At 39.7% G+C, this 14,292-nt stretch overlaps 1 protein-coding gene across 4 annotated transcripts in view; it reads left to right on the top strand.

Moving 5' to 3' along the window:
• Positions 1-14,292, top strand: part of Wipf1 (WAS/WASL interacting protein family member 1) — a 122,935-nt gene that overhangs the window by 26,658 nt on the left and 81,985 nt on the right. For 2 of the 4 annotated variants that reach the window (XM_046447203.2, XM_046447205.2), the window contains exons 1-2: positions 13,668-13,792; positions 14,137-14,201. The exons of 1 other annotated variant lie outside the window; for it this stretch is intronic. The gene's annotated coding sequence lies outside the window, so the exon portion shown is untranslated. Of the gene's footprint in view, positions 1-13,666; positions 13,793-14,136; positions 14,202-14,292 lie in introns of those variants that run through there. One more of the 4 variants, XM_046447209.2, reaches the window with a different exon arrangement.

The following is a 14,292-nucleotide window of genomic DNA, read 5'->3' as shown; positions in this document are numbered from 1 at the left end:
TTTTCAATGAGAGTTAGTACTATAATTTGGATCTTGAACGTCTCCCAAAGGCCTGTGTGTTAAAGGATTGGTCCTCAGGGGTGGTGCTGTTGGAAGGTGGCAGAATCTTTGAGAGATATGGCCTAGTAGAAAGTTCTTTGGTCATTTGGGAGTGTGCTCTCAAAGTGGACTATGGGGCTGGGCATGGTGGTACACATCCGTAATTCTAGCAACTTGAGGTGCTAAAGCAGGAAGATCAAGAGTTTGAGGCTCATCTGGGAAGCTTAGCGAGACCATGTCTCAAAATAAAACATAACCCCATTATATGTTTCTTTTTTTTTTTCTTTTTTTGGTACTGGGGATTTTACCCAGGACCTTGTGCATTTGAGGCAAGCACTCTACCAACTGAGCCATATCCCCAACCCCATTATATGTATAACTGTAATGCACTAATAAAAATATATTAAAACAATAAACCCTGAAGGGAGAGGGAAGTGCAGCAAGAAGATAAACGAAATAGAAATAAAAATGAACTGAGAAAAAAGTGTAAAAAGGTCTGGGCTGTAGCTCAGAGGTAGAATGCTCCTGGGTTTGATCTCCAATACCTTAAAGGGAAGCGAGGTGGGTGGTTGTGGGGTTCTTGCTCTCTTGCTTATTGGCCATGAAGTGAGTGACTTTGCACTGCCGTGTGCTGCCTGCACAATGTTGTGGTGTTTGCCTCACCACCAACCCAAGGCAGCAGGACCAACCGAGCATGGACTGAAACCTCCAAAACTGTGAGCCTAAATCAATCTTTCTCTTTCATAAGTTATCACAAGTGTTTCATATAGTGACAGAAAGCTAGCTAACACAGCTAGCTAATTGGTTAACAGATGTCTATGGAGCTGGACCCAAGCAAAAGGCAACAAACAAAACCAACCTCCCCTACAATTTTATAGCGTGCTTGGAAGGGCGTGCTATTGTTTTTTTCACTCAGTAGTAACTCAGTGTCATTGCTTCTCAAGTAGAAACAACAGTTTCCTCAGTGACGAGGAATAATGCAGGGCAAAGGACTTTGTGTTTTAAACATAGATAAAACTGTTGGTACACATAAATGCTTGATGTCATGATTATTTTAGATTAGTGGGTAATACTAATAGTTTGTGCTTTTATGAGCATTTGAGCAGTTTGAGCCATACAGGAAGACCAGGCTCTTGGGGCCCAAGGTAGCTGGTGCTATAGAGGCAGCTAGACTGTAGTGACAGCATCAGTTCTCCTTGGTTTTGTTTATGAACAAGTCAGGAGTTTGAAAGTCAGGGTGTGGCAAATCACAGAGCACAACACTTACTGCCTTGCAGCCTGACAAGAATGTAGAAAGCCAGCTCCCTGTGGGTCAACAGCTGAGTGTCTAGGTCAGGGATGGGAAACCCACGCACAGTCGATAGGGATGCCTCTGTACACGTCAGGTGGCTGCCATGTTGGTCTCATCCCAGCTGTGGGGTGGTCACCCAGATGCTCCTGGTCGGGCCTTCTGGGACATTCCTTGCTGCCCATCTTTCTGAGGAGAGCCTGGGGACACATGGAGCCAGAACACAGGTCCTAGCTTGGCCACAAAAGAACATAAATTGATGCTTTCTGTTTGTCAGAGACTTTCTGTTTCTGTTAAAAAAAATGTCAGGAGATACTGTTTACGTTGAATACTAAAAAGCTAAAAAGAAAACTGAAAAGCTAGAAAGTTCATCATTTTCAAGAAGAACATCTAGGATGGCTTTTAGATTCAGAAAACACCTCCTTGTACATGGCTTGTGGAAGGAGGAAGAAGGTCTACATCCTAGTGTCTGCCTTTAGAACTATAAACTGTTAGGTTAATTTAGACTCTGAACCAACACTTTTTAAAGAATCTGAAGCTCTTTTTATTTTGTATGTACACAGAGTAGACCTTTGACAAAATTGGCTGAAAAAACTTGATTTTGAGAATGGGGGATCCTCTGTTCTCTATTGCTGGGAGGCAGTAATCTTTCATTCATTCAGAACATACCTACAAGGTGCCAAGCCCTTTCCCCTCCCTGGAGGAGGTCGACCTGTAAAGGAGGGTGGATGGTGGGCTGTACTCGTGCCCTGGTGGAGTGCAGGGGCTCCACCAGGCTGATCCCTGAACTGACACCAGGATTGGCACTGCAGGATTCAGAACATGTCTGAGGTGCTTATCATTCTAAGTGCTGACAGGCCCCAAATACTCATCTTTATTTAGTCAACTCAGTAGAAGGAATGAATTTGGAGGGGCTGCCCAGAGGTAAGGGGGGTTTAGAATTTAGCCTTAAAGTCACTAGAGAAGCAGAGTTTCTGATCTCTTGTTGTCAGGACAGGAAGAACTGCATGGAGATAAAGGCTCACCTGTCCAGTGCATTTCAGTGAAGTTAAGGTTTCCTGTCAAGGCTGAGGTAGAAATGCGTTTTCAGAATTACTGGTGGTCACTCTCCTTGTTTGACCTCTAGATCGCTTTGCATTCTTCTATGTGATGGTTAGTCAGGTGCGGCCTCAAAAGGAGGAGTTCAAGAAAACAAAACTGATTATACCCAGACACAGGAGGCATGCCATGCCACATGGGTCCACATGGGAAGGACACCAGGTGATCAGGAGGCAGAAGACAAGAGCTAGGGAATGTTTAGGCCAGAACCTTCCTAGGAATTAAAAGGCTGGGTAGGGTGGGGGAGCAGGTTAGCACTGGTTAATTGAATAACTTGGAGGACTCTAAGCTTCAGGGGTAGTTCCTGGTTGTCTGGGACCTGGTTCTGCAATGACAAAGAACTAGGAATGTTGCCTTCTGGGTGTATAGCCGAATAAGGAGGTATGGTTCTGGACTGTCAGAGGCCTGCTCCTGGCTGAGCTCTCATTGTCTCTAAGAATTGGCTAGCCCTGGGGCAAGTGGTCTTTCCCCAGCTAGGAAGATTTTTTTGTTTGATTTGTTTTTAAAGATGTCAAAGCATTTATATATGTGTTTGTGTACACACACACACAAACACACATCCCACAGATGAAGTAGCTGGCTGCCATTTATGGGCCCTGCCTGGCATGTGAAAAATACATATTTAAAAAAAACTGGAATCACACTGAGTGTGGCCTGGTGGTGACAACACTGTGAGCCATGAAGAGGAAACAGTGGATTCATGTCTCATTTTATGATATCTGAAGGTGCCCCCGAAGTACACAATGTTGGGGGGTGAGATGCACATCACCATTTGAATTGTTTTCTCTCTCCTCCCTCTTGTGTGAAGAGTTGGATTTAAGAAAGTTAAATGTGCTGTTAGGCAAACTCCATAAATAAGAAATGCAGTCCTATTACAATGTCAGTCCACATATTGGTTGGGGATTCCTGGATGATTATTATTTTTTAAAAAATTTGGATAGGCCAAGGCAATTTATCATTAACAACAACTCAGGGTGGCGGTGGTATTGCTTTGCTTTGTTTATTTTTATTTTTATACCTTAAATCTTGATGGGAGGGTGGGGCAGATATCAGGGATTGAACCTAGGGACATTTTACTACTGAGGTACATCCCTATTCTTTTTTATTTTTTTATATTTTATTTTTGAGACAGGGTCTTACTAAGTTGCTGAGGCTTTCTTCGAACTTGGAATCCTCCTGCCTCAGCCTCTCAAGTTGCTGGGATTACAGGTGTGTGCTGCTGTGTCCAGCAAATTCTTGTCTTTAATCGGGCTAGATGCATTTTTTAAAGCTTAATTCGTGCATATAGTTGTACACTCAGTAGCATACCGTACTTGGTCACATCCTGTTTCCCCTCCTGCATATTCCTTACTGCTTGAGAGGGTTTCACACTGATAAAATTAAGTTACTAGAAATCTCAGCATGCTTTGGTAAGTATTACAGTTCATGATGGTAGTTTTCCAGTAATAAAGGAAACAGTTTATTAAAAATAAAAGGCACAATCAATTTATTGTAATATTCCATTAACTCTGGTTTTGCCTCTACTTCCCAGTGTTGTTAATGCTACAGTGTCCTTAAGTTAAAATGTGGTTTATGTAAAATGTTTGGGAGATATGTTTCAGTAAACACAATGTTATTAGACAGAGGTGGCTGATCATTTTTGTATATAAATTTGTCCTTGGAAGTTAATTGGTGTATGTTATGTTGCTTTCCGTACCTAAATATATCATTGGAGGTATGTAAGAGTAATTTAGTAATAACACCCTTGTTTTATTTTAGCAACCACCAGAGTACCAACTTTATTTCTAGAAGTTGAAGGAAGGCAAAGAAAATAATAGATGCTGATATATAAAATGTAGTGTTTTCCACTCAAAATGACTGTTACTAATTAATAAACTCTTAACAGATGTTTGCATTTTTGTAAATTACTTCCTTTACAGAATCATGTAATTCAGCCTATCTGCAGCCACTTCAAAATCCAAATCATAGACCAGAAAAAATCTGATAAACACAGGAGGTTGTGTTTGATGTTGCTCAGCTGGATGTGACCCACACTCTAATTGTAACCTGAATAAGTCCTGAGGCCTCTCTCTTATGGCCAGATTCTGCCTGCAGTCTCCATCAAAAGAAAACACATTCTAGTACCAGAAGCCCTGAAGAACATGTATTTTTAATCTGAGCTTTTTTAAAAAACACAGCTTAAGAGTTTTACACTTCACACCACATAAACAACTTCTTCAAAATTCTGTGTGGCTAACCTGTTCCTCTACCTAACACTCATGGCTGCTGCTGAACCTCTCTTGATCTCTCTCTTCCAATTTCTCATTAGTCCTGAAGCTGTACTCATTTTTTTTAAATTATGGACATATATTTTACACACAATTTTTTTTTCCTTATTTTTGATCAGACACAAACACGACCTCCAGCAATCTCACAGTAACCTTTGGATTTCTTTTCCTACTTCCCACCTGGATTGCACCTCTCTAGAAAGACCTATAGCTCCATTTCCCCTGATTCTTGAATATCCTTTGCTTTCCACATGTAGAACACCCTCAGAAAGGAAGATCTTTGTTTGACTAATTGCTTTTCTTGAGAGAAATTCTAGTCTAGAATTTCCTGAGAATAAATTTCTTTACTTACTTACACCATTCGCAGTCATTTTTGTACTCTTTGAATCCATATTTAATACTTATAAAACTATCCCTGCTTTATATAAGAAACTGTGCTGCCCCCCCAAAATAAAGTAATTCACTTCAGTTAGTAAATAATGGATGTTACTTGAACCCAGGCAGTTTGCTTCCAGAATCTTTCCTTTTAGAAGTGATACAAACCTGCCTGCCAATTTTGCTCCATTCCATGTGCTCTTGAGTGTGCAAGAAAGGGATAGTTGTGTCTGATTAAGACTATACAAGTAGAAAATTAGGTGTTTTCTTGGTCCCATGTTCTGTACATGTGTTAGGAAAATGGAGATTCTAAATCAAAGCCACAAATCTGCATAGTGAAAGACCCTTTCTTGTTCATGATTCCTCCCACACCATGGTCACACTTGAATTGTTTACATTATCTCATATTAGTCTATTCTCTACTCACCCTAAAAGAAAGGGGCAGCAGATGTATGAAAGCCCCTTGGTTCTTAGTACTATCTATCTGCTACTTCTGAAGTTCTATATTTTTGAAGCTTCTTAAAAGTCATTTTGGATGAATGACAAAGCTTTCCTGTGTAACCCTAGTCCATCTTTCTGTGAACAAAGAAATTTGCCATTTCCTTTCAATGTTTTGATCACTAAGAAAGATGAATGAAGAGCCTGGTTATTTGGAATTCAGTTGCATAATAGTGAAAATGGTCGATGGGGTTGTTGGCATTAGACCCCATGATATTCCATAGAAGAATGATCCTACTAGGTAGGGCTCTGGCTTTGAGGGCAAATGGTCAAGGGCTTGATAATTTTGGCTTAGATTACATTACCATGGCATAAACAATGTACCAGTGTACAGTGCATCAGCAAGAGAACTTTCTTGACCTTTCAACTTCCTTTTAGCTGCTCCAAGGGCTGAGAAATGTGGTGCATGGTGTCTTTTTGCATGATTGCAAATGAGGAAAGCCTTTGCATGACATAATGTCCAAACCCTGCTTACCCCCCACCCTGAAACAGTTAGACACAATTGCTCTGGGATCTGGCTGGACTGCCTGACCCCCACTGTGAAGCACTGAGCATCAGAGCGTGGCTCACTACATTTTCTCCCTGCACCACTCACATGTTGTGTGCATAAGCTTCAGTTTCTCTTGGAGACAGAACAAGGAGACAATTTTGGTATGTACTGGAAACAACACTGGACTTGTAGCCAGAAACTGGGTTTAAATCCCAGTTCACTGGTTTGAACATATCCCTCCCACTCTTGGAAACTTACTCTGTTCATTTGTAACAAGAGAACGATAAACATAATTTTTAACTTGGTGTTTTAAATATGTTAACAGAAAAATCACTCTTTTTAAGGTGTTTTACCACTTCTTCTTTGTGGTCCAAAACAGGATTTCAGATCAGTAAATTCAGCTACTGACATATTTAAACAGTTGCAAGACTTTTGTCCTCCATTCCCTCTTCCCTACCACCCCAGAATTCTCTGATAAAAATCAGATATGGAATTTAAACGTTAACCTTATTCAAACACATACACATATTTTTAAACTATGCAGCTAATATCTGTATTATATTATAGTCAGAATTTCCTCCATCTCCTTCCCCACTACAGTGATATCAAAGCTTTCAAAAAATGATAACTGCCTAATTTTTAGAAAAGGTGTGTCTCATTTATTACTGTTCTCTTACTTAGGCATTAAGAAACTCAAAAATCTATCCTCTCAGCTGGTCTAGCAACATTATTTTCTCAATTTCTCTATTGAGTTCCTTAATTCTTTTCTCTTTTGGCAGGGAGGATTGAACCCAGAGCCTCGTGCATGCTAGACAGTGCTCTACCACTGTGCCACAACCACCCTGGCATCCAGCTCCCCCCCCCCCTTTTTTTATTCTGAGACAAGGTCTTGCTTAGGTGCTGAGGCTGACCTCAAACTTGTGCTCTTCCTGACTCATCCTCCTGATTTCTAGGATTACAAGCCAATGCCACCACACCTGGCTGACCTCCTCGACTCTTTAGAGGATATGTTTACATTGTTATGTTCTTGTGCAGTTTTAGAATATATTCCTCAGCCAGTGATGATTTTTAGTGACTAGGAGTAAGGTGGCCAAGAATTGCTCCCTGACAGCATCTCTTTTGCAGATACTTCTACGCATATCTGCAGTATCTGCATGTCTCAGAGCCCAAAGTTTGCAGAAGCATTCCCCAGGGTGTTCTTGGCAATGTTTTAGCTGGGTTCCTGGCTGTCCACACTTACCCACATTATTGGTAAGAGTTATAGCCAGCCTTCCATATGGTTCCGGGAATAAATAGAGACCCAGTGACATATCCTTTTAGAGGAGTTATAATGCCCATGTAATACCAACCCCCCAATATGTCATTATTGTTATTAACATGAAGCTATCATTTCATTCCCCAAAACAATGGACTGACCCTACCATGCAGGTCTCTGATGTTCACTAGGAGGACACGTGGGGGATTTCTAAACCATCAGATATTAAAACTCACACAGCCAAGGGTAGAGGGTATTTCGATAATAAAAAGCATGTCAGTCAGCAAAAATCCAGAAAAAGAGGGAAAAAAACACAACAATTAAACAATATGATAGAAAACATATAAAACTGTCAGGAATAAGATTAACATAGAACAATAAATGGGACTAGTTTAATTCCTTTAATAAAATCAGTTAACACTCAAGATTCATTTAAAAAAAAATCTAATTATATGCTTTCTTCAAGAGTTGTACATAGACCAGAATTACACAGGATGAAAATTAAGGAATAGTTGGCAAGTACTAACAAGACGAAAATGGGATAATTTAATATAAAAATGTAGGATTAAATGTAAAAAAAAAAAAAACCCTTAAGGTATAAGGTTTGGGTTGTGGCTCAGTGGTAGAGCATTTACCCTCACGAGTGAGGCACTGGTTTCAATTCTCAGCACCACATAAAAATAAATAAATAAAATAAAGATATTGTGTCCATCTACAACTAAAAATAAAAATAAAATAAAATAAAATAAAGGTCCATTGGCAACTAAAAATATATTTTAAAAAAATACCTTAAGGTATAGAAGAATAAGTAATATAAGTCCAAAAAAGAATATTTATCAGTAATAAATCTTGATGCACTGAACACACTATCACTGAATTAGATAAAGTAATATCTTTTAAAAATACAAATAAAATGATATAAGCAAATAAAAATATAAACAAAAAATTTAAAAATACAAATGGTTTTCCATAATCATACTGGGAGACTTTAACAGAATGTTTTCAGACTTTGATCAAGTAGACAAAAATAACTAGAATAGAATAAATGAATAACATCAATATCATCAGCTTAACCCAATAAATAGGGAAAGCAATTTAAAAAGAGGGAGGTATTTACAAAAATTAATTAATTCTTGACTAAGAAAATCTTCAATTAATAAAAAAAAGTCATATTGGCCACATATGACAACCCAAGGGTATTGAAATTTTATTTTCTTTTGTGAGTTTTTGTTTTCATTTATAATTGACCCATAATTATTGTACATATTTATGGAGTAAAGTGTGATATTTCAGTAAGTCCCTGCAAAGTGTAATGATCAGATCAGGGTAGTTGGTATACTCATATTTATTTATCATTTCAAATAATTGTCATTCCTTTTGTTGGAAACATTTAATACCTGTACTGGCTATTTTCACATATACAATTAGTTGCTGCCAATCATAGGAATCCTATTGTATTATACACATTAGAAGTTACCCCTCCCACCCAGTGGGCACCCTGTACCCATTAACCATCATCTTTTTCTCCTCCTGCTTCTCCCCACCTTTTCCTTCCTATGGTAACTGCTATTCTGTTCTCTACTTCTGTGAGATCAACTTTTTTAGCTTTCACATATAAATGAGAACTTATGATATTTGTCTTTCTGTGTCTGGCTTATGTCAATTAAAATAATGTCCTCCAGTTCCATCCATGTTGCTTCAAGTAACAGGATTTCATTCTCTCTCTCTCTCTCTCTCTCTCTCTCTCTCTCTCTGGCTGAGTAATATTCCATTGTGTGCAAATACCACTTTTTAAAATCCATTCATCTGTTGATGGACACATAGACTGTTTTGTATCTTGGCTATTATGGATGGTTCTGCAGTAAACATGAAATGCAGGTGTCTTTTCAACATACTGATTCTATTTCTTTTGGATGTATATCCAGTAGTGGGATTGCTGGAGCATATGGTAGTTCTATTTCTAGTTTTTTTGTTTGTTTGTTTGTTTGTTTTTAGGATCCTCCTTACTGTTTTCCCTATGGACTGTATTAATTTGCATTCCCACCAATAGTGTTTGAAAGTTCCCCTTTCTCTGCATTCACACCAGCATTTGTTTTTCATTGTTTTTGTTTTTGATAATAATCATCCTAACTGAGACGAGATGGTATCCTATTGTGGTTTTGATTTGTATTTCCCTAGTGGTCAGACAGCTGAGCTTGCAAGTTGGCCTCAAGGTTATCAGGGGACCCTGAACAGGTTAGTTAATCTCTGTAAGCTTGGTTATTCTACCTGTGAGGTAGAGATGACAGTACCTACCTCACAGTTGTTAGAATTAAGTGGAAATGTGTGTGTAAAGCACTTGGCTCAGTGTCTGCATGTAATAAGGATTTAATAAACGACTGCTGAAAAAAGTCCATGCAGCATCTCTTCAGTCATTTCTGGGTGAGATGATAACAGTACTGTCAGTACCTTGGTACGTCTATACAAGAGCAAGGCAGAAAGCAGAGTTTAGATTAGCCAAGTTCTGCCTAACCGGATGAAAAGACTGGACATTTTGTCAGTGACAATTTGTGAAATATGCCAGTGGTAAGTGGTCAAATTAGTGTCTATCCATTAGAAGAAAAAAAATCTACAAAGTACAATGTTCCCAAGCAATAGTGATTCATTAGCTGGAGACCAGGTCCTAGCTCCAGGGATGGGAATGGCGGTTTTGCTACTCTGTACTTGTCCAGCTGCCCCCAGTGAGAAATTAGAAATCCAGAGGCCTTCCCCTAACCAGGCACACTCCTCATCAGCCAGGCTGAAACCCTTCTCCCAGCCCTGCAGCCATAGTAGGCTCCTTAGACATGATAATAGATTCATGAGATCTTGGTAGAGAGACACAAAAGGAGTCCAATAGTGAGCCCAGAAAAAGTTTAGTACTCTACCTCTTTCATCTGTATTTAGGACTTGATGAGAATTTATGGTTTGGGGAAAAAGTTAGAAAGTATCTGGAGTAATTAGAAATCTTAGGCTTTTTTAATGTCTGTAGATGCTATACATCAAACCATTTTTATCATTTTAATTAATCATTTTATTTTATTCAGTGAGGTGGGGTCAGTGGAAATAGTTCAGTGGTGTTCAGTGGTGTTCAGTGGTGTCCAGTGGTGCAAACAAGAGCTGATTGATGGCTCGGCTTCCTCCACTGCCAAGACAACATTGATTTTAAAGTGCATCAGCAAATTAATGACACATAAGGAAAGAAAAAAGGACACAACATGAAAAGTACACTTTAGTTCTAGGAATGTTAAAATATGAAGAAAAAATGCTGCTGCTGCAGATGTGTCTTAGAATTAAGGAAATGCAGAATTTCACTCAGTTGGTATCTTGGTTTTGATGTTTTGCTGCTGGGTAGATGCTACAATTTTATGAAAGCAATTAAAACATATGTTTTATTAATATACATGGGCAGGACTAATAAAAATTGAAGGCAAATAAACATTTTCTCATGCCCATAAAGTTATTTTTTGTCAAAACAAAAATCATGGATGGTTGGGGAGGTATTACACCTGGTGAACCTGGAGCATCTCATAGTGCTGAAAAGTAAGAAACACTCAGAAACAAACAAACAAACAAAAAATAGAAAAACACTGAAAGGAGTATGTCCAAGGAGCACAGAAACCAAGGAAAGGACTCCCAGCTCCAAAGCTGGAACAATTTGGGCAACAAAGTGGTGTTGAATTATAGCCCAAAATATAAAATAAATATCTACAAGGCCATATTGATATAAAAATGATTGAAAATATCAATAAATGTGGAGAAGAGGCAGATCTTCCATGCAGAAGAATTTCAAGTAATTTATGTGGAACTCCACCCTCAAGGACTTCCTTCCAAGGAGTGTACATGGAAAGGTGGGATTGTGGAGGGCAGGGAGTGGGGACAGCCCAGCAGTAGAGAAACTGACAAACACGGCCTCAGCCCAGGGATCGAGCCCAACATCAACATTATTAAATCATACTGATAACATAGACACTTAATATGTTGTGATTAGAATAGTACATTGTTTTTGTCCTAAATAAATCATAACCCCGTCTTATTTTGAGAAAAGTATCACACAATCCTGTTGTGGCACATTCTGCAAAGGACCTCCTCAGTACTCCTCAGAACTGTCACACTCACCAGAACAAGGAAAATCTGAGAAACTGTCACAGGCAAGTGGAGCCAGGAAGACCTGGTGACTAAATGTGATGTGGTGTCCTGGTTAGGAGCTGGGAACACAAGTACCCCGGGTCAGAGCTCAGGAAGTCTAAATAAACTGTGGATGGTAGTAATAATAATGTTTCAGTACTGGTTTACTAATTGTTACTTATGCAGCAATTTTGTATCATATTAACATTATATGTTAATTATAGGAGACTGGGTATAGAATATAGGGGCATTCTATACCATTTGCTCAATTTTCTGTAAATTCATAGCTGTTTCTGAAAAAAAAAATGAAGTCTATTAAAAAATTTAGGTAGAGAGAGAGGAGGGGAGGGGAGGGGAGAGGTGGGGAGGGGGGAGGGTGGATGATGGGAAAGGCAGCGGAGCACAACAGACACTAGTATGGCAATTTGTAAATCAATGGATGTGTAACTGATGTGAATCTGCAATCTGTGTATGGGGTGAAGGTGGGAGTTCATAACCCACTAGAATCAAAGTGTGGAATATGATATGTCAAGAAATTTGTAATGTTTTGAACAACCCACAATAAAAAATTAAAAAAAAAAAAATTAAAAAAAAAAAAAAAAAAAAAAAAAAAAAAAAAAAAATTTAAATGCCTAAACAGAAAAACAAAAAATCATAGACCAAAAGCCAGGTCAGGGATTTAAAAGGAACATTATAAAGCATTTTGTTAAGACCTTTACTAATTTCACACAGAGCACAACTTTAAGCAGAACAAATGCAACTGCTTGGTTGAAAAATGGAGCTTAACCCAGTGTGTGACATTTCTAAATACATTCAGATAGAATCATTATTTTTCATCCACTTAGCATTTTGCTTTTCCAAAGCCCTTTGCAATGTCTGACTCCAGGATGTTGAAGTTTTACCCTTATTCGTATTTTAAAGCTGATGCCATGTCTCTAGCTTGGACAGTCATCTTGGCTCCTGGCTAATCTAAATGTACAATTCAATCAGAAAACTAGCCATCAACTGTCAAGATGCTAAAATAGTTATGGGTGTTTTCAAAGCCAGAATTGCAATCGTGTGGCAAGACTTCAGTTTGTTGTCCACAGCTCTGACTCTCAGGACTCCTTTCTTTACTCAGTGTTCTCATATGGAAAACCTCATTGGGGAATTATAGGGTAATATTTTCAAGACTTGGAACTTTTCTATAGTTACCTTGCTAAAACCAAAAAAAAAAAAAAAAGCCCTTTAAAAGCATTTTTAAGAAAAGAATTATGCCAGGGTAGCCAAAGAGAAACAATTTTGGGGTTTCTACACTGAGTCAAGTTGTACAAATTGTAGAATATTCCCCTTGGTCCAGGACATGGTTTTACTCCCACACACCACTTCCTACATCTGCAAATTCCAGTGTGTTTGGACCCTCCTGAGAGCTGGGGAATCATAAAAGAGGAGAGCACTGACTACAGAAACCAGAAAGCTGCCTGTGGCACCTTGGGACTTCTTGCTGAAGGGGCCCCAACTCTTTCCCAGTCTTCCCCTGTCCAGGGCAGAGAAGGGCACATCATCTGGACACCCCCTGGCTCTCTTGCCAGGCTAGTGTTGGAGTTTTTTCGCCCAGGGAGGCTGACAATACATCGGCTTTGTTTTCTAAACCAGGAATTAGGGCACACTGTCTAACATGACAGATTAGATGGTGTGTGAATTTGAAACTCTCCCACGAAGTCCAGGGTGAGTGGCCGTGGTTGCTGCAGAATCCAGAAATGTGAGCAGCAGAGACCTGGGTGTGATCCGCTGATAGCAGTGACCTCCAGAGAGGAGCATGGAGACATCCTGGGAGCAGCACCATTGAGGGCTTTTCCTCAGAAGTCTGGAGGCTCAGCAGCAGTACCAGGGGCTGCCCTGATAATGGGAGAGTGCCCAAGCCCCAGGCTCTGCTGTAGTGACCACCCCCTTCTCAGCTGTGGAACCTCAACCCCAGGATGGAGACCCTGGAGCTTCTCTCTCTCTCTCCCTCCCTCCCTTCCCCCCACCTTCTGCCTCCGAACAGAGTCAGAAGTGCCAAAGGTTCAGAAAGCACTCCCCCAGGGTTTATTTCCTCTTTACCTGTGTCCTGGGAACACCCAGAAGAAGCTGGGGGACCCCTGCAGAGAGACAACCATTTCTGTAAGCACAGGGTTACCCCCATAGGAAAAAGCAGCCAGGCGATCTTATCACATGCCTCTGAGTGAGTAGAGAGGCGAGTGGAAGAAGGTGCCTGTGAGGAAGTGCAATGTCACATGCAGCATTTACAGGAAGCCAGCCAGAAGATAGCAGGGGACTGAGCACTTGGCCGTTTGCAGCGGATTAAAACAACAAAGGTTAGTGCTCCCCCCCCCCCCGCAATCACCACCGCCTTTGAAAAACTTTTCATAGCTTCTGTAAAACACCTAATTGATTCTCTTTCCTTGAACTGTCTTTGTTTCTCTAATGGAAAGAAGTTGCTCTGGCTTTGAATATAAGATCCGGTGTATAGGTGGTAACTGCACTTTGTTAGAGGAACAAACATTGAGCCATAGTGGCTCAATGAAATTCTCAGAACCTCTTGCTTCCCTGTTTAGAACTTCTATGCCTTTAAAAAAGAAACAGAACAAAACTTCAGATGTTTGTTAAATAACTTATTTCATGGAATGCAGCTAAGCCTCTTCTCATTTTTACTTATTAGCATAAATCTGAAACAGGACAGATCATTGCAGACATATGTGGGGTGTTGGAGCATACAGAAATACTGTGAGTAAAAACGTGCCGCAAGGCTGTATGCAAAAGTTGGTTGTTTGTTTTTATGTATTTTTCATCTTGTAAAACACATCTTTTTGGATTA

This window comes from Marmota monax, unplaced genomic scaffold, assembly GCF_021218885.2.
Source record: "Marmota monax isolate L192 unplaced genomic scaffold, Marmota_monax_Labrador192_F-V1.1 WCK01_AAM20220418_F8-fsc00007, whole genome shotgun sequence".
Taxonomy (NCBI): domain Eukaryota; kingdom Metazoa; phylum Chordata; class Mammalia; order Rodentia; family Sciuridae; genus Marmota; species Marmota monax.
Note: the sequence above shows the minus strand (reverse complement) of the source record. Positions and strands in the feature narration are given on the sequence as shown.